Below are 19,072 nucleotides of genomic sequence, written 5' to 3' on the forward strand. Positions count from 1 at the left end.
AAATGAAAACACAAGTTTGAATTGAAAAAGAAAGAGAATTAGAATGAGGGACTTCTGAGAAGAGAGAAAAGAGATCAATAGTTTTGGCCAGATGAAGATCCCCTATCCAGTCTTAAGCTGGCTTGGTGGTCTGGTTGAATATTGGTTTAAAAAAAAAGAACAGTAGAACACAAGACTTAAGAGGTTGGTCAAAGGTCAACATAATTTCCATGGATATTCGCGTACAATAAAGTGCTAGTTTCGAACTAATTAAGATCCATGTGGTGATTTACCTAACCTGAGTCATGTGGTCAAGAGTTAACACTTGTGAGACTGATCCAAAAGATTAGAGAACATGGACTCCAGGGCAAGTTGGGAAATTGGAAAGAGGGAGTGTTTTGCTGAAAGGTTGTTTTTATTATGTGACCAGTGGGATTCCAATATTTGTCATACATATTTACAGCTGTACTTGCTCTACAGTCATGACTGTGTGGCTAGGAATAGCACAAATGGCATCTATAAATTTGCCATTAACTCCGCTGTTGTTGGCAGAACCTCAGAGGAGGCATGCTGAAGCAAGATAAATCAGCTGGGTGAGTGGTGTCACCACAAACTTTACTAACCATCAGCAAAACAAACAAAGTTAATTGTGGCAATCAGAAAGGGAAAGTGGGAGGAACACACACCAGTCCTGATTGAGGGGTCAGGGGTTGGTGGAAAAGGTGAGAGAATTTAAGTTCCTGGGCAGCAACATCGCAGAGGATCTACCCTTGGCCCAACACATTGATGCAATCACAAAGAAGGCATCACAGCAGCTATACTTCATTAGAAGTCATCACTATCATCAAGAACATCTTTCCCTAACCCCACCCCATTTTCACTTTCCATAGGAATTGTGCTCTACATGATTTCCTTGTCCACTCGTCCCTCCCCACTGATCTCCCACCTAACACTTATCCCTGCATGACAGATGCTACAACTGCCCCTGCACTTCCCCCTCATCATCATCCGGGGTCTCAAATAGTCCTTCCAGGTCAGGCAACACTTCACCGGTAAGACGATCGGGGTAATTAATTGTACCCAGTACGCCCGGTTCAGCCTCCTGTACGTTGCTGAGACCCATGCAAGTTATAGGACCATTTTGTCGAGCACTTTCACTTTGTTTGCCACAAAAGGCAGGACCTCCCGATAGCCACCCGTTTAAATTTGACTTCCCATTCCCATTCTAACATACTTGGCCATGACCTCCTCTGTTTCTAGATTGGGGGAGCAACAACTCATACTCTGTCTGGGTAGCCTCCAATTGATGGCATGAGCATCAATTTCTCTAACTTCCAGTAATTTCTTCCCCTCCCTCCTTTCTTTTTTCAAATTCTCCATCTGGTTACCCTTTCTCTTTTCCTTACCTGCCTATCACCTCCCTCTGGTCTTCCTCCTCATTCCCATTCTTCCATGGACCATGGTCCTGTCCTATTAGATTCCTTCTTCTTTACCCTTTACTTCTTCCCTCTATCCCCTCCCAGCTTCTTACTTCATCCTCCTTCCTCCACCTCACCCACCTTCCCCTTTACCTGGTGTCACCTATCACCTGCTAGCTTGTATTCTCTCTCCTCCCCACCCCTTGTTATTCTGGCTTCTGCTCCTTCCGTTCCAGCCTTGATGAAGGGTGTCAACCCAAAACATTGGCTGTTAATTCCCCTGCATACATGCCACCTGACTTGCTGAGTTCCTCCAGCGTTTAATGCGTAATACTTCATAAAAATTTTGAGGAGACTTGATCCATCACTGAAGACACTGTACTGTTACCACACAGGACACATCTCATGACAGAGTCACTGATAATGCAGCTGATCCTGATTTCGATTAAACCCTGGGGGTTCTCTGTTCTGTGAGACAGCAGCTTTCCAAGCTGTTCACTGTACTTCCTATTTCATGAATGAGCAGAGTCTTAACAGGCTGGGTTGTTTTTCATGGAGCGTGGGAGGTTGAACAGAGACTAGATCTAGGTATGTAAAACAATTAGGGGCATAGATAGCAGAGATTTTAAGACTCAGATTAGTTCATTTTCAGAAAACCCAGGGTGCGATGAAGTAGGAACAGAATTAGGCCATTCAGCTCATTGAGTCCACTCCACCATTTCATCATGGCTGGTTGGTTCATTTCCATCACAATCCCATTCTTCTGCCTTCTTCCCGCAACCTTTCACGCCCCGACTAATCAAGAATCTATCAACCTCTACCTTAAATACACCCAATGATCTGGCTTCCGTAGTCGCTTGTGTCACCGAATTCCACAGATTCACTGCCCTCTGGCTAAAGAAATTCCTTGTCATCCCCATTCTGAATAGACATCTCTCTACTGTGTCCTCTGGTCCTTGACTCCCCCACCATAGGAAACATTCTCTATACATCCACTCTATCTAGGCCTTTTAACATTTGATAGGTTTCAATGAGATCACCCCTCTTACTTCTAAATTCTAGTGAGTAAAGGCCCAGAACCATCAATCACTCCTTTGATTCCTGGAATCATTTTGTGAACTCCCTCTGTACCTTCTCCAATGTCAGCAGATCTATTAAGTAAGTGTCCCAAAACTGCTTGCAATTCTCCAAAAGAGGCTTGCCAGTGCCTATAAAGCCTTAGCATAATGTCCTTGCTTTTATATTCTAGTCCTGTCAAAGTGAATGCTAAAATTGCATTTGCATTCCTCATCACCAACTCAACCTTCAAATTAACCTTCTTGGGAATCTTGCATGAGGACTCATAGAACATAGAACAGTACAGCACATTACAGGCCCTTCGGCCCACAATGTTGTGCTGACCCTCAAACCCTGCCTCCCATATAACCCCCATCTTAAATTCCTCCATATACCTGTCTAGTAGTCTCTTAAATTTCACTAGTGTATCTGACTCCACCACTGACTCAAGCAGTGCATTCCACACACCAATCACTCCCTGAGTGAAAAACCTTCCTCTAATATCCCCCTTGAACTTCCCTCCCCTTACCTTAAAGCCATGTCTTCTTGTAATGAGCAGTGGTGCCCTGGGGAAGAGGCGCTGGCTGTCCACTCTGTCTATTCCTCTTAATATCTTGTACACCTCTATCATGTCTCATCTCATCCTCCTTCTCTCCAAAGAGTAAAGCCCTAGCTCCCTTAATCTCTAATCATAATCCATACTCTCTAAACCAGGCAGCATCCTGGTAAATCTCTTCTGTACCTTTTCCAATGCTTCCACATTCTTCCTATAGTGAGGTGACCAGAACTGGACACAGTACTCCAAGTGTGGCCTAACTAGAGTTTTATAGAGCTGCATCATTACACCACGTCTCTTAAACTCTATCCCTCGACTTATGAAAGCTAACACCCCATAAGCTTTCTTAACTACCCTATCTACCTGTGAGGCAACTTTCAACTTTCAGACTCCCAAGATTTTTCACAATTAGAGAAAAGTCTATGCTTTTATTCTTTCTACCAAACTGTATTACCATACAATTCCTGACACTGTGATCAATTTGCCACTTATTTGTCCATTCTCCTAAACCGTCTGTCCTTTTTCAGCCTCTCTGCTTTCTCAAGACTACTTGCCCCTCCATTTATATTTGTATTGTCTGCAAACTTGGCCATAAAGCCATCAATGCCATCATCCAAATCATTGACATACTGTAAAATGTAAAACAATTGGTTCCAACACCAACTCCCATGGAACACCACTGCTCAGAAAAGGCTCCCTTTATTCCCTGTCTTTCTCTCCTGCCAGTCAGTCAATTTTCTATCCATGCTATTATCTTTTCTGTAATACCATAGACTCATATCTTAATAAGCTGCCTCATGTGCAGCACCTGAATAAATGTTGTCTGAAAATCCAACTACATAACATCCACTGATTTTCCTTTGTCTATCCTGCTTGTTAATTTCTTCAAAGAATTCTAACAGATTTGTCAGGCAAGATTTTCCCTTGAGGAAACCATGCTGACTATGGCTTATTTTATCATGGGCCTCAAAGTACCCTGAAACCTCATCCTTAACAATCGACCAACATTTTCCCAACCACTGAGGTCAGACTAACTGGCCCATAATTTCCTTTCTTCTGCCTCCCTCCATTCTTGAAGAGTGGAGTGACATTTGTTATTTTCCAGTCCTCTAGAACCATTCCAGAATCTAGTGATTGTTGAAAGATCATTACTAATGTCTCTACAGTATCTTTAGCTAACTTTTTCAGAACCCTGTGGTGTAGTCCATCTGGTCCAGATAACTTATCTACCTTAGACCTTTCAGTTTCCCAAGCACCTTCTTCCAAGTAATAGCAACTGCACTCACTTCTGCCCCTTGACACTCTTGAATTTCTGAGATACTGCTTGTGTCTTCCACAGTGAAGACAAATGCAAAATATTTATTCAGTTTTTCCACCATTCCTCCCCCAACTAACTGTCCAGCATCATTTTCCAGTTGTCTAATATCTACTCTCGCTTCTCATTTACTCTTTATATATCTGAAAAAACTTTTGTTTGGCTAGCTTACCTTCATATTTCATCTTCACACCCCCCCATAACTTTTTTTAGTTGCATTCTGTTGTTTTTTAAAAGTTTCCAAATCCTCTAACTTCCCAGTAATTTTTGCTCTATCATATAACCTTGCTTTTGCTTTTAAGTTGACTTTGACTTCCCTTGTTAGCCATGGTGGCGTCATCCTGTCTTTAGAATATTGCTTCTTCTTTGGGATTTATCTATCCTGCACCTTCCGAATTGCTCCCAGAAATTCCAGTCATTGCTGCTGTGCCATCATCCCTGCTGGTGTCCCTTTCCAATCAACTTCAGCCAGTTCCTCTCTCATGCCTCTGTAATCCCTTTTACTTCACTGTAATACTGATGCACCTGACTTTAAATTCTCCCTCTCAAACTGCAGGATTAATTCTATCATATTATGATCATTGGCTCCCAAGGTTTCCTTCACCATAAACTACCTAATCAAATCCAGTTCATTACAGAACACCTAGACTAGAATAGCTGATCCTTCTGGTGAGCTCAACCTCAAGCTGCTCTAAAAAAAAAGCCATCTTGTAGGCATTCTACAAATTGTCTCCCTAGGGATCCAGCACAAACATGATTTTCCCAATCTTCTTGCATATTGAAACCCCCATGACTATCATAGTGTTGTCCTTTTGACATGTATTTTCTATCTCCCATGGTAATCTGTAGCCCACATTCTGGCTGTTGTTTGGAGGACTGTATACAACTGACACCAGGGTCTTTTTACTCATGCAGTTTCTTAACTCTACACACAAAGTTTCTACATCTTCTAATCCTATGCCACCCCCCCCCCCCGTCTACCTTCCTGTCTTTTCAATACAATATCTATCTTTGGATGTTAAGCTCCCAACCATAATTTTCTTTCAGTCACAACTCAGTAATGTCCTGAACATCATACCTGCAAATATCTAACTGCGCTACAAGATCATCTATCTTATAAACTCAGTGCATTCAAATATAACACCTTTGACCCTGTACCTGCCATCCTTTTTGATTTTGTTCCCTTTTACCCTGCAACTCATCCCACTGACTGCAATTTTGCCCTATCATCTGCCTGTCTTTTCTGACAGTATCACACAGTGTTGCTGCTTGTAAACAAACCGCCCTATCACACGAGTTCTCTTCCCTTTGCCAAGTTAGTTTAAGCCCTGCACGAACCTGCCCACAAGGAATATTGATCCCCTCTCGGGTTTAGGTGCAACCTGTCCCTTTTTTACAGGTCACACCTTCCCCAGACGAGGTCCCAATGATCCAGAAATCTGAAATTCTGCCCCCTGCACCAGTTTCTCATCTGCCAAATTATCCTAATCATACCCTAACTGGTGCAATGCACAGACAGCAATTCCCTGTTTGCGTGAAGTTCATAAAGAAAATAGGATATCTTCACCATCCACAGATGTATTACAAAAACAGGAGGTTTATCATAAAAGGAAAAGTGGTGATTGGGATCTGGAATGCACTGTTCGGCTGGGTTCTTCCCAACATTGAAGAAATATCTGGATGAGCAGTTAAGTAAAATGTTCTCTTGTATTTCTTGCAAAAATTATGTTTATGGTTCTCTTGTGACTGCTGCTTACCTGATGCCATGTGCTGGTGCTGGCAAGCCTTTCATTGTACCCGTTCATACATGTATTTGTGCATAGGACAATATATTCAACTTCTGGACTCTGATGAGATGCAGAGCAAGTGGTGGCTGGTGAAATCTGAGGAAATTGATGAGAAGGATATTGACACCTAATGTGGGCAAATGGGATTAGTGTAGATGGGTATTGACACGGTAGACCTGGAAATGAAAGGTCGCAGGTTCAAAGGAGAGAGAAATAAAAGGTTATCGACTGAAGTAGGTTGCTATAAGCAGCATGTCTTTGAAATCATAGAAATAAAGCAAAAAAAAAATGCTGGATGGAAACACAGTGATGGGCCATTTTTTTCTGGAAGGAAAAGAATAGTCTGTAAAGTGCTTTAGGTTGTTTTGAACAGGAAGCAGTTCTATAGCTATAGTTTATGGTTGGTGCCTGCTAAGGCTTATTAAATTGCTATTGCCTCGGTGATCCAAGGTTGTGTGTACTGTTGAACTGGTCTCGCACAAGACTGGACTTTCCTTTTGAGGTCTTTCAAACTTTAAAACTTTGCCCTGCTGATATCATGTCTCTAAACCCTGCAGCAATTTGTGTGCTGTAGGATCCCATAAACAGCAATGGGAGGATTGGTTTCAGTCTGCAAATTCATACAGATGGTTCCATTTCTTTCAGCACTACACATGTAAACATTGATATCAGAAGTCAAACTTTATTATGGAGAATAATTTCACAGTAGTATGCATTAAATGTGGCAGTAAACATTCCTGCAATTTGTGACAAAATAATGAAAATTGTCTCTTGTTCTGATCACTCAAACATTGTACTGTTCCTTCAGAATCAGAATCATGGTTTTACTTTTAACGATGAAAGGGGCATCTATTTTCTGCCAGATGTGAATATAACTATTCTGGTGAAAAGTTAGCAAAATCTAAAGCACTAAGACTTTATCATATTAATACAAACAAGTTTAAAATCCTGAAAGCACTTCTTGCCGAAAGCCCACACGTAAGTCTGATTCATTATCATTGAGAACATCATGATTCATCATTATAATATTTCCTTCACTATAATCTCAACTTCGATCAATTACAAAGCCAGTTGACTGAATCTGGGTGTATAGCCTAGTTAGCGAGGAAAGTATTGTGACTAATCTTTATACCTGTTCAGTTAGTAAAACACCAGAATTTGGTGGGAGTCATTTTGCTTTCATGCAATTTAGAGTACTTATCAGACCAACAAGAAGAATCAGAGATACACCACCAAGCCTGCATTGACCATAAACGCTTGATTTTTACACTAATCTTACATTAATTCCTTCTTTAGTCATTCCACATTTTCTTCAACACTACCAAGTTTCTAACACTCACTCAGACATCTGGGGAAATTTACAGTGGCAATTAACTACCAACCTGCATATCCTTGGAATGTGGGAGGAAAAAACTAGAGCACCCAAAGGAAACCTACAGAATCAGAATCAGGTTTATTAACACTGGCATGTGACGTGAAATTTGTTAACTTAGCTGCAGCAATTCAATGCAATACATAATCTAGCAGAGAAAGAAAATAATAAATAAAACAAAACATAATAATAATAAACAAGTAAATCAATTACATATATTGAATAGATTTTAAAAACATACAAAAACAGAAATACTGCATATTTTATTTAAAAGTGAGGTAATGTCCAAAGCTTTAATGTACATTTAGGAAATGGATGGCAGAGGGGAAGAAGCTGTTCCTGAATTGCTGAGTGCCTTCAGGTTTCTGTACCTCTACTTGATGTCAACAGTGAGAAAAGGGAATGCCCTGGGTGCTGGAGGTCCTTAATAATGGACACTGCCTTTCTGAGACACTGCTCCCTATAGATGTTCTGAGTACTTTGTACCCAAGATGTTGCCGACTTAATTTATGACCCTCTGCAGCTTCTTTCGGTCCTGTGCAGTAGCCCCTCCATACCAGACAGTGATGCAGCCTGTCAGAATGCTCTCCACGGCACAACTATAGAAGTTTTTGAGTGGATTTGTTGACATGCCAAATCACTTCAAACTCCTAATAAAGTATAGCCACTGTCTTGCCTTCTTTATAACTACATCGATATGTTGGGACCAGCTTAGATCCTTAGAGATCTTGACACCCAAGAGCTTGAAGCTGCTCACTCTCTCCATTTCTGATCCCTCGATGAGGGTTGGTTTGTGTTTCTTCATAGTATGGTCATGCAAACTCCGCCCAGACAGCGCCCGAGGTGAGGACTGAAGCTACATCTCTAAAACTATGAAGCAGCAGTTTTATTAGCTGACAAGGTAAAATCACAAGTCAATGGCAACAGAACAGAGCAAATATAAAGGGGTTGACAGAAGGGAAAAAGGGCAAAACAGAACCAAGTCTGCAATATAAAATAGATTCTTTAGTCAGAAATAACAATCTAAAATTACCAACTAAAGGGAAAACATTAATATTTTGTTATTGTTTTGATTTATGGTTGTAACTATGAAAGAAGCTACAGTTTTTCCAACTCTTATTTAATCATCTTGAAGCAACTGTATAGGCTATTTTAACTGTTATACTACATAAAGTGTAAACAGATCTATCCCCAGCAACACACTTCAACCTCGCAGAGAGTGGATTAAAGGCTGATAATGTCATTACAGGAGATTTGATTCAATTTCAAAACCAATTTTTAGAAATTTCAGAAAACAAATGAAAATAAAGCTGAAAATAGTTGAAGTGCAGACACTAATTATATAATAATAATAATGAAAATCCGATCTATCACTGTGAAAATACAATCACATTTCAGTCACATATTTAAAACTGTTGATGTATTCTTTCTACCGTTATTTCCAAACAATATATTATCTATAGTTGCAAAAGTATTCCTTTGGGATATTTGTTTATGAGCTCAGTATGTGTTTGTTTAATATTTCTCACACTTCTATTTAAAATCTCTGCCTCTTAAACCATGGAATAATATTAAATCTTTGCTCATTCTGTTGAAATATCACTGGTCTGATCTGTATTTTTATGCCTTTAGGAGCTTTCCAAAAAATTGTTTTTTTTTCTGCATTTTCTGTTATAAATTCAGAGAGAAAGATATAGAGAGAGGCAGGTTAAAAGCTGGATGGCAGTTAAAACTGAAATTAAAATCATTTAGTAGTTGTTAAAAAAAATTATGGGCCTGGTGTTAAGGCCGCTGTAAATTGGTCAACTCACTTCAATTCTAATAATCACATAAATTGCAATTTGGACCATGTAGTATAATCTCAATCAGAATCCAATTTGGAAACATGGCCCAAGACAATTATTAGACACCTTATATGTCCAGATAACAAGTTATACTCTTGTGGGTAACCTACCCATGTATTGAATCCTTCAATGATTATTTCCTCAGGTAGCAACACATTTTAAACTCTGGGACAAATGCCAATTCAACACACAAACTAAGTGACAATAACAAACATGAGGAAATCTGCAGATGCTGGAAATTCAAGCAACACACACAAAATGCTGGTGGAACGCAGCAGGCCAGGCAGCATCTATAGGGAGAAGCACTGTCGATGTTTCGGGTCGAGGTCCTTCGTCAGGACTAACTGAAAGGAAAGAAAGTAAGAGATTTGAAAGTAGGAAGGGGAGGGGGATATGCGAAATGATAGGAGAAGACTGGAGGGGGGTGGGGTGAAGCTTTTGCCAATCACCTTTCCGGCTCTCAGCTTCACCCCACCCCCTCCGGTCTTCTCCTATCATTTTGCATTTCCCCCTAGCCCTCCTACTTTCAAATCTCTAATTTTCTTTCCTTTCAGTTAGTCCTGACGAAGGGTCTCGACCCGAAACATCGACAGTGCTTCTTCCTATAGATGCTGCCTGGCCTGCTGCGTTTCACCAGCATTTTGTGTGTGTTGTTAAGTGACAATAGTCTTGACTATGCTACTCATGGAACCACAATAATTCAAAACTAAAATATCATGAAAAATGGAAAGAAAAGCAGAAAGTTCTGGAAATACTCAGCCAGTATAGTTCAGTTGAGTTCCATATGTGGGAGAAATAATGGATTAGAAGGTATTTGATTGATCTAGATACCTCAAGAGCTGTTAGAGAAAAAATAAATAAGAGCTGTGTTTTAGTTTGTAGACTGGGCAATCAACCTTGTGATAAATATTTGCTTTTTGCGTCAGGGGGCCTCTTATTTTTGTAGCCAAGCTTTGCTTTCTAAGTATGGCAGCTGCCACATGTAAATATCAAACAGTTGTAAGTTAAACTTCCAACTATATTCATTGTTTAGTTTCTGGTTGTAAACAGAAGCCAGTCTTCAGTTCTTAATGTAAATGTAAAGTATCAATCAGTTTCAAGTTGTAAAAACAGTTTAGATCAAGCAAGCACTGTTTAGATATCAGAGTGCTGGCCATTATACCTGTTGTACAGCTGGAGAGATGCAGTATAAAACAGTAGGTTATTTAACTGGGCCAATACCCTCACAAACTTTAGCAAGTTTCCACTCAATAATTAACAATTGCAACACAATATCATTAAGTAATGAAATGATAACATGTTCTGAAGATGTAAGGATTTGTTCCCATCAGATTGAACTAGCATCTGTTTCCTTCACAGACTTCTATTGAATAGGAATTTTGCGTCACTAACCCTATGAGTCCCGTCTTGTTCATACATTAAATCAGGCTGTTCAGGATGATAAACAGGATTTAATCAATATATTTCACAATTAGTACACTTGATATTGAAAAACTACAGCATGCTTTGACCTTGCATTCTGAATCATAACACTAAGTATTCTATTATATACGATCACCTGGATCAATCTTTCCAACTGGTTAAATTATACTTCCTCAGCTGTAATTGGGCAAAGAAAAAAACCCCCCACAAAACCTTACAAAAAGAAAAACTTAATCATCTCAATGTTTCAAAAGCCCTCCATTTGACAGTGTCTCTATGGCCTAAGTGCATATATGATTTTTAATTTGTAAAAGTAAGACCAGCATATATTATCAACCTCATTGAACAGATGGCGATTATTTTTTGAACCACTGTAGTCTCCAGAAGCTGACTGGATTAGAGGGCATCTGCTATAAAGAGAGAGTTGGAAAACCGATGTTTTCTTACTGGAGCAGCGGAGGCTGAGGAGAGAACTGATAGAGATTTATAAGATTATGAAAGGCATTGAGTTGACAACTGGTATCTTTTTTCCAGCGTCATGTCCATGCTAGAGGCCTGCATCTAAGACAAAATGGTTAAATATCAAAGGAGAGGTGCAGGGCAAATTATTTAGCGTAGTGAGTGACTGGAATATGATACCCTAGGTGCTGGTGTGGATAGATATGATAGAGGTGTTTAAGAGGCTCTTAGATAGACACATGAATATACAATGAACGGAGAGAGATGGAGCATATTAGCTTAATTGAGCTTAATTGTTTAGGCACAACATAATGGGCTAAGAACTTATTCTTTCGTTGTGCTGTTCTACATTGCAAAGATAACGTCATTTGTAAGATATCAGATTCCCAAAACAAACATTGTATTCTGAGATCTGTCATGAAGTGACTACAATATGGACGTGAATTGAAGGATGTGATCAAAACCTCTTTGAAGAAGTGTGACATTACCATTGATATGAGAAGCTCTAGGCTAGGACCATCCCTTAGCTCAGAGTATAAGCAAAAAGGTGGGAGCGTGTTGAGAGGAGGAATAGGAGGCAGTTTGCACTTATCTTTGTACAGGTTGTAGAGTTTGTAACTCTACTCATCCCTTACTCATGTCTTCTGCAGCAACTCTGATGCACAAGAAGTAAAAGCAGATGTCACAGTCAAAAGTTCAAACTGCGCCAAACACGTTGGTAGAAGGGTTATAGTAAATTTTATCTTCTGTGATGGGGTACTTTCTCAAACAAAGGAAAGTTACAGTGTATTGGCAGAATTTTTCAATTCTTTTGGGTCAGGTGAAAGCCAACCCTCACAGGCCTGATACTTCTACAGCAAATGAATTAAAGGCTGGGAAATGCAGTAGCCTATCTTTCTTGTAGTACATACAATGTTGCTTTTCTTTTTCAGAGAAAAAAAAGACAGAAATGTAAAGCTCTGTTCCTCCTTGAAACTACTTGTAGATCTTTTGCAATTGAAAATGCTTGTGGAGTGGAGATTTACTCACAGTTTAGTGGTTTTAGCTCAAAGTCTCTCCGTGAGGTCTACACCAAAGAGCGCTGTGAATCAGGGAGTGGATTTCTGAATGTCACTATGCCGAGCAAGCTCCAAGTACTGCAGTATGCTTTATGTGGAATTACAGGTGCTGATGGCATTGATGGTTTCTTTACTGCAGAATGTATCTCAGTATTTTAAGGTTTGGAATTCACTATTCACCATGCAGAAAGAATTCACTTTCAATGTGCCCATTCAAGCATACAGTTTTGATGAAATCAGTTTAAGAACCATGTAGATGCATTCCATGAGATTGCATGGAAGATGGTGTATTGGAAACGTGTGAGTTCTGCAGTGGAAACGGGGTGAACAGTTGGATAAAGAAACTAATTAAAGACTGTGTGAACAGCCATGTACTTAATTACCCAATTCACCTTGCATTCATGTAACGTACATGTTGTAATAAATTATCCTTAGAAGCATCACCTCAGAATAAACAAATAAGTAATTGAGCAATTATGGTTTGAATAAGGACTGGTTAATAAAGATGTGCGTGCGCCCCTAACTCCTGGTGGAGTCGTTGGGGCACCGTCATGACAAGCGTTTTGCACCAATCTTTTTGGCGATTGCTCATCGTACGGCATGTCTTGGGCATCTGAAACCTGGCGGAGCCCATCCCTCTCCAGGTTTTTGGAGCCGGCTGGATTCGAACTCGCGAGCCTTCGCTCCAAAGTCTGGCACTGATGCTGCTACACCAACAAAGGTACAACACTACAACACTAACAACACAACACTAACTACAACACCAACACTACACCGGCCAAAGGTAACTACCACCTGGACAAAAATGACACATACGTTCGGATGCTGTTCATAGACTTCAGTTCAGCATTCAACACAATCATCCCTCAGCAATTGATTGGAAAGCTGAGCCTACTGGGCCTGAACGCCTCCCTCTGCAACTGGATCCTAGTCTTCCTGACTGGGAGACCTCAGTCAGTCCGGATCAGGAGCAGCATCTCCAACACCATCACACTGAGCATGGGGGCTCCCCAGGCCTGTGTACTCAGTCCACTGCTGTTCACTCTGCTGCCCCACGACTGTGCTGCAACACACAGCTCGAACCACATCATCAAGTGGATAGCTTAGCATTTATTGGGGTTGTGAGGCCAGGGTTACATGTGGTTAAGCTGTAACCAGCATCGCCCAGTGGATGCGTTAACGATAATGGCTGGAGAGAGAGAATCTGAACAAAGGAGCATAAACGACTATGATGTGAGGGCAGCTAGAAAATACAAAGTAAAGGAATATGTAGGAACTGCCTGGATGGTCCTATCATGATGTAGGGGGGCAGTTGGAGACAGAATGGAACAATATTATGCAAGGGTGAATGTCCAATTGTGATGCTAGCAGAGTAAGTTGTAGAATTTAACACAGAGTCCAGAAGGCTGCTATTTTCCTGGATGGAAGGTGAAGTGCTGTTCCTGAAACCTCAATGTAGCAGTGCAGGGGGTTAAAGACAGATAGGTCAAAGTGGGAGAAATCAAGGGACAAGTGATGGATTGTGGCCCAGGGCCAGTCATCACTTGCAAGATTACCTTGAAGACTCAAACCAGATCGGATGATTGGTTTACAAGTTACCCGTGCTTTGTTATCACCATACAGCCTTTCTTTCTGCATTCCTCTCATTCCAACCATTTGTACATTTGCTTTTCCAATTTATCATAAAATTTCCATCATATGATATCACATTCTGATGATCCCTTCCTAAATCTGATCACGTTTCTGCTTAATTCTTGTAGGCCACTTCTTTGGCCTGGTGCCCAATCACTTGGGATTACTGTAGGTGGCATTGTGTCACATCTTACCTGATAACTTTTCCCTGAAATACCATGGATACTATATTAAAGGTGTAACCGGGTGACCGTCGAATCTTATTCGGTATTGTTAAAAATGTACTCAGGCATTCATCTGGTTAATGCTGGAATAGTTGTCCGTGCCTTTAAGTGGAGATGGTGATGTCATGAAGCACGCGCAGGATAGCTTGGAGACCGTTTTGTTTTCTGCTGCAGCTGCTGGGGCATTGGAATCGAGTTCCCCCAGAGGTATTGAACTTGGTGAGGAAAGGTGAGCATTAATTTACAATATCCATGTGAATTCGTTTATGCTTGTTGGCCAATCAGGAATATCAATAATTTGACATGTTTTACATGTGGATGCTTTAGATTTTCACGAGTAAAGAACTCGACGCTGGATAGCATGGCTTGCAAAGTTCCTCACCAACCAAGTCAGTCTTCCTGTAATTTAACTCCCAGGCAATATCTTGTAAAAGTTGTGCCAAAATGTACCTTTTGTCCAACTTTATTGTATCATGACTGATTGTGCATGTAACAGCGTAATGTGAATGTTCAGTCTCCGTTCGGGAGTTCAGCACATATGTACTAAAAAGTAGTAGACTTCTTAGATGAGATGTATTCACTTACATTTTTCACTGCTATGTACAAGAAACAGGGTTGGGGGGATTCTAATGTTGTCTGTAGTGTGTTCCTTCAGAATTGCCACTACCATATCAGTACTGTATTAGTTTTGTGCAGTTTTCTTTGTATTTTTATACTGCGTATGCAATTGGTCGAGATACAAGTGTGTGGATCAGAGGTTAAACAGAAATTGTAATGGCAGGACCTGATTGTAAAGTCGTTTGTTTTGTTTTAAGACCCTCTTCTGGCACTTAAACATTTAAAACAGATAAAGGAATTAAAACCCGAAAAAGTAGTAGTTGTCCTGAGTGTGTACTTTTCCCTGGGCTACAACAAAGGTAAAATGCATCTTCTTATTCAAAGTTTCCACTTTGAAAGCTGGGAATGAGAAACTAAAATCCAATGTCAGTATTTCAGTGGAATAAAGGAAATTACAATGGCATGAGAGGGGAACTGGCCAAATTTGACTGGAAAGGGATACTAGCAGGAAGGACAGCAGAGTAGCAAGGCTGGAGTTTCTGCAAAAAATGAGGGAAGTGCAAGTACTTCCAAATATTCCAAATAAGAAGAAATCTTCAAATCAAAGAAGAGCACTACCATGGCTGACAAGTGAAGTCAGAGCCAAAGTAAAAGCAAAAGAGAGGCCATACAAGGAAGTCAAAGCCAGTGGGAAGATAAAAGATTGGGAAGCTTTTAAAAACTTGCAGAAGGAAATTAAGAAGGTCATTAGGAAGGAAAATATGAATTATGAAAGGAAGCTGGCGACTAATATCAAAGAAGATACTAAAAGCTTTTTTAAATATATAAAGGGTAAAAGAGAGTCAAGGGTAGATAAAGGACCAACAGAAAATGACGTTGGAGATATTGTAATGGGAGACACAGAGATGGCAGAGGAACTGAATGTGTATTTTGCATCAGTCTTCACAGTGGAAGACATCTGCAATATGCCGGACATTCAAGAGTGTCAGGGAAGTGAAGTACATACAGTGAAAATTACGACTGAGAAGGTGCTCAGGAAGCTAAATAGTCTGAGGGTGGATAAATCTTCTGGACCTGATGGAATGCACCCTCAGGTTCTGAAGGAAGTAGCTGGAGAGATTGCGGAGGCATTAATGATGATCTTTCAAGAATTGATAGATTCTGGCATTGTATCAGATGACTGGAAAATTGCAAATGTTTCTCTGCTATTTAAGAAGGGTGGGAGGCAGCAGAAAGGAAACTTCAGACCTGTTAGCCTGACATCTAGGAAGTTGTTGGAGTCGATTGTTAGGGATGAGATTACGGAGTACCTGGAGGCACATGACAAGATAGGCCAAAGCCAGCATGGTTTCCTGAAAGGAAAATCCTGCCTGAAAAATCTTCTGCCATTCTTTGAGGAAATTACAGGAAGGGTGGACAAAGGAGATGCAGTCGACATGGTGTACTTGGATTTTCAGAGGGCCTTTGACAAGGTGCCACACATGAAGCTGCTAAGCAAGCTAAGAGCCCATGGAATTACAGGGAAGTTACTAGCTTGGGTGGAGCATTGGCTGGTCGGCAGAAAACAGAAAGTGGGAATAAAGGGATCCTATTCTGGCTGGCTGCTGGTTACCAGTGGGGTTCCACAGGGGTTAGTGTTGGGACCGCTGCTTTTGACAATGTATGTATGTATATTCATAATTTGGACTGTGGGATTAATGGATTTGTGGTTAAATTTGCAAATGATACAAAGATAGGTGGAGGAGCAGGTAGTGCTGAGGAAACAGAACGTGCAGAGAGACTTAGATAGTTTAGGGGAATGGGCAAAGAAGTAGCAAATGAAATACAATGTTGGAAAGTGTATGGTCATGCACTTTGGTGGGCAGACTTTTATTTCGACGGGGAGAGAATTCAAAATGCAGAGATACAAAGGGACTTGGGAGTCCCTGTGCAGGATACCCTAAAGGTTAACCTCCAGGATGAGTCGGTGATGAGGAAGGCGAATGCAATGTTGGCAGTCATTTATAGAAGTATAGAATATAAGAGTAGGGATGTGATGTTGAGGCTCTATAAGGCACTCATGAGACCACACTTGGAGAATTGTGTGCAGTTTTGGGCTCCTAATTTTAAAAAGGATATACTGACTTTGGAGAGGGTTCAGAGAAGGTTCACGAGAATGATTCCAGGACTGAAAGAGTTACTGTATGAGGAACGTCTGGCTGCATTCCCTGGCATTCAGGAGAATGAGGGGAGATCTCACAGAAACATTCTGAATGTTAAAAGGCCTGATATGGCAAAGTGATTTCCCATGATATGGGAATCTAGGACAAAAGGGCATGACTTCAGGATTGAAGGATGTGCATTTAGAACAGAGATGCAGAGAAATTACTTTAGTCAGAAGCTGGTGAACCTGTGGAATTTGCTGCTACTTGCGGCTGTGAAGGTCAAGTAATTGAGTATATTTATGGCAGAGATAGATAGGTTCTTGATTAGCCAGTGCATTAAAGGGTATCGGGAGAAGGCATGGGAGTGGGGATGACTGGAAGAATTGGATCAGCCCATGATTGAATGGCAGAGCAGGCTCAATGGCCTACTTCTGCTCCTATATCTTATGGTCTTTTTATGACCTGATTCCATTCTACTTTTGTGGTTCTGAAAATCAGTAATAAATGTAGGTGCTGAGAATCTAAAACAATTAACTAAAGATGTTGGAAATACTCAGCAGGTCAGGCCACATCTGTGTGAAGAGAAACAGGGTGAAAGCTTCAGTCTGGAGATCCTTCAAAAGAGCTTGAAAGAAGACATAAGACATTGTAAATCTGCATGGAGGGTTCGGGAGGGTGATGTCTCTGAAAGAGTAAAATTAGGATGACCATGGGGATAAGCTGTAAACAATGTTACATGGTCCATAAATGAATGAGAACATTTGGAAGGGGGGAACATAGAGAAAAGAACCTAGATAAAAGAATGTGTGTGTTGCAAAATGCAGAGCACTAGGACAAAGCTAACATCACACCAGGTATGTCTCCACTCCCAGAGAGAAAAATGGTAGGAAAACAAAACAAGCTGAGGTAATCTTAAATATTATTTACCGATACAAACTGAGAAATCAAGCTATCTTAAGTCATAGAATTGAATTTAAGTCAAGAAGGCTGCAACATGCCAGGGTGGAGGTTGATTTGCAGAACCCTCAAAGCAGTGGAGAGGTATCAACCATACTAACTCAGACCAGAACCAGAATCAGGTTTAATATCATTGGCAAATGTCATGAGCTTTGTTGTTTTGCGGCAGCAGTACATTGCAGCACATAATAGAAATGAAATTACATTCAGAAGTGTGTATACTTATATATAGGTAAATAAATATTACAAAAAGAGAGGAAAAAACAGTGAGGTAGTGATCATGGGTTCAGTGTCCATTCAGAATTCTGAGCGTAGAGGAGAAGCTGTAACTGAATAATTGAGTGTGTGGCCTTCAGGCTCTTGTACGTCCTCATTGATGGTAGCAATGAGAAGAGGGTGTGTCTTGGGTGATGGGGTCCTTAATGATGGATGATGCCTTTTTGAAGCAATGCTCCTTGAAGATGTCCTGGATGCTTGGGAGCCTTGTGCCCATGATGGAGCTGACTGTTTATGACTTTCTGCAGCTTATTTTGATCCTGTCACTCCCCCCTCCCCATACCTGATAGTGACGCAGTCAGTTAGAATGCTCTCCATGGTACATCTGTAGAAAACTACTAGTGTCTTTGTGACACACCAAATCACCTCAAACTCCAAATGAACTATACAGACAGACAGACATACTTTACTGATCCCGAGGGAAATTGGGTTTGGTTACAGTCGCACCAACCAAGAATAGTGTAGAAACATAGCAATATATAAACATAAATTATTAAATAATAATAAGTAAATAATGCCAAGTGGAAATTAGTCCAGGACCAGCCTGTTGGCTCAGGGTGTCTGACACTCCGAGGGAGGAGTTGTAAAGTTTGATGGCCACAGGCAGGAATGACTTCCTATGACGCTCAGTGTTTACATCTCGGTGGAATGAGTCTCTGGCTCATAGCTGCTGTTATGCCTTCATTGTAGCTGAATAAACATGCTGGGCCCCTGATATATCCTCAGTGATGTTGACACCAAGGAATTTGAAATTGCTCACCGTTTCCACTTCTGGTCCCTAAATGAGGTCAGTTATGTGTTCCCTCATCTTAGCCTTGCTGACCAGTTATTTGGTCTTACTGACACTGAGTGCATTTTGTTTCTGTGACACCACTCAACTAACTGGTCTATCTATCTCACTCCTGAACGCCTTCTTATCACCATCTGAAATTCTGCCAACAATGCTTGTGTCATCAGCAAATTTACAGATGGCATTTGAGCTGTGCCTAGCCACACAGTCATGGGTGTGGAGAGA

This window comes from Hemitrygon akajei, chromosome 10 (genome assembly GCF_048418815.1).
Source record: "Hemitrygon akajei chromosome 10, sHemAka1.3, whole genome shotgun sequence".
Lineage (NCBI taxonomy): Eukaryota > Metazoa > Chordata > Chondrichthyes > Myliobatiformes > Dasyatidae > Hemitrygon > Hemitrygon akajei.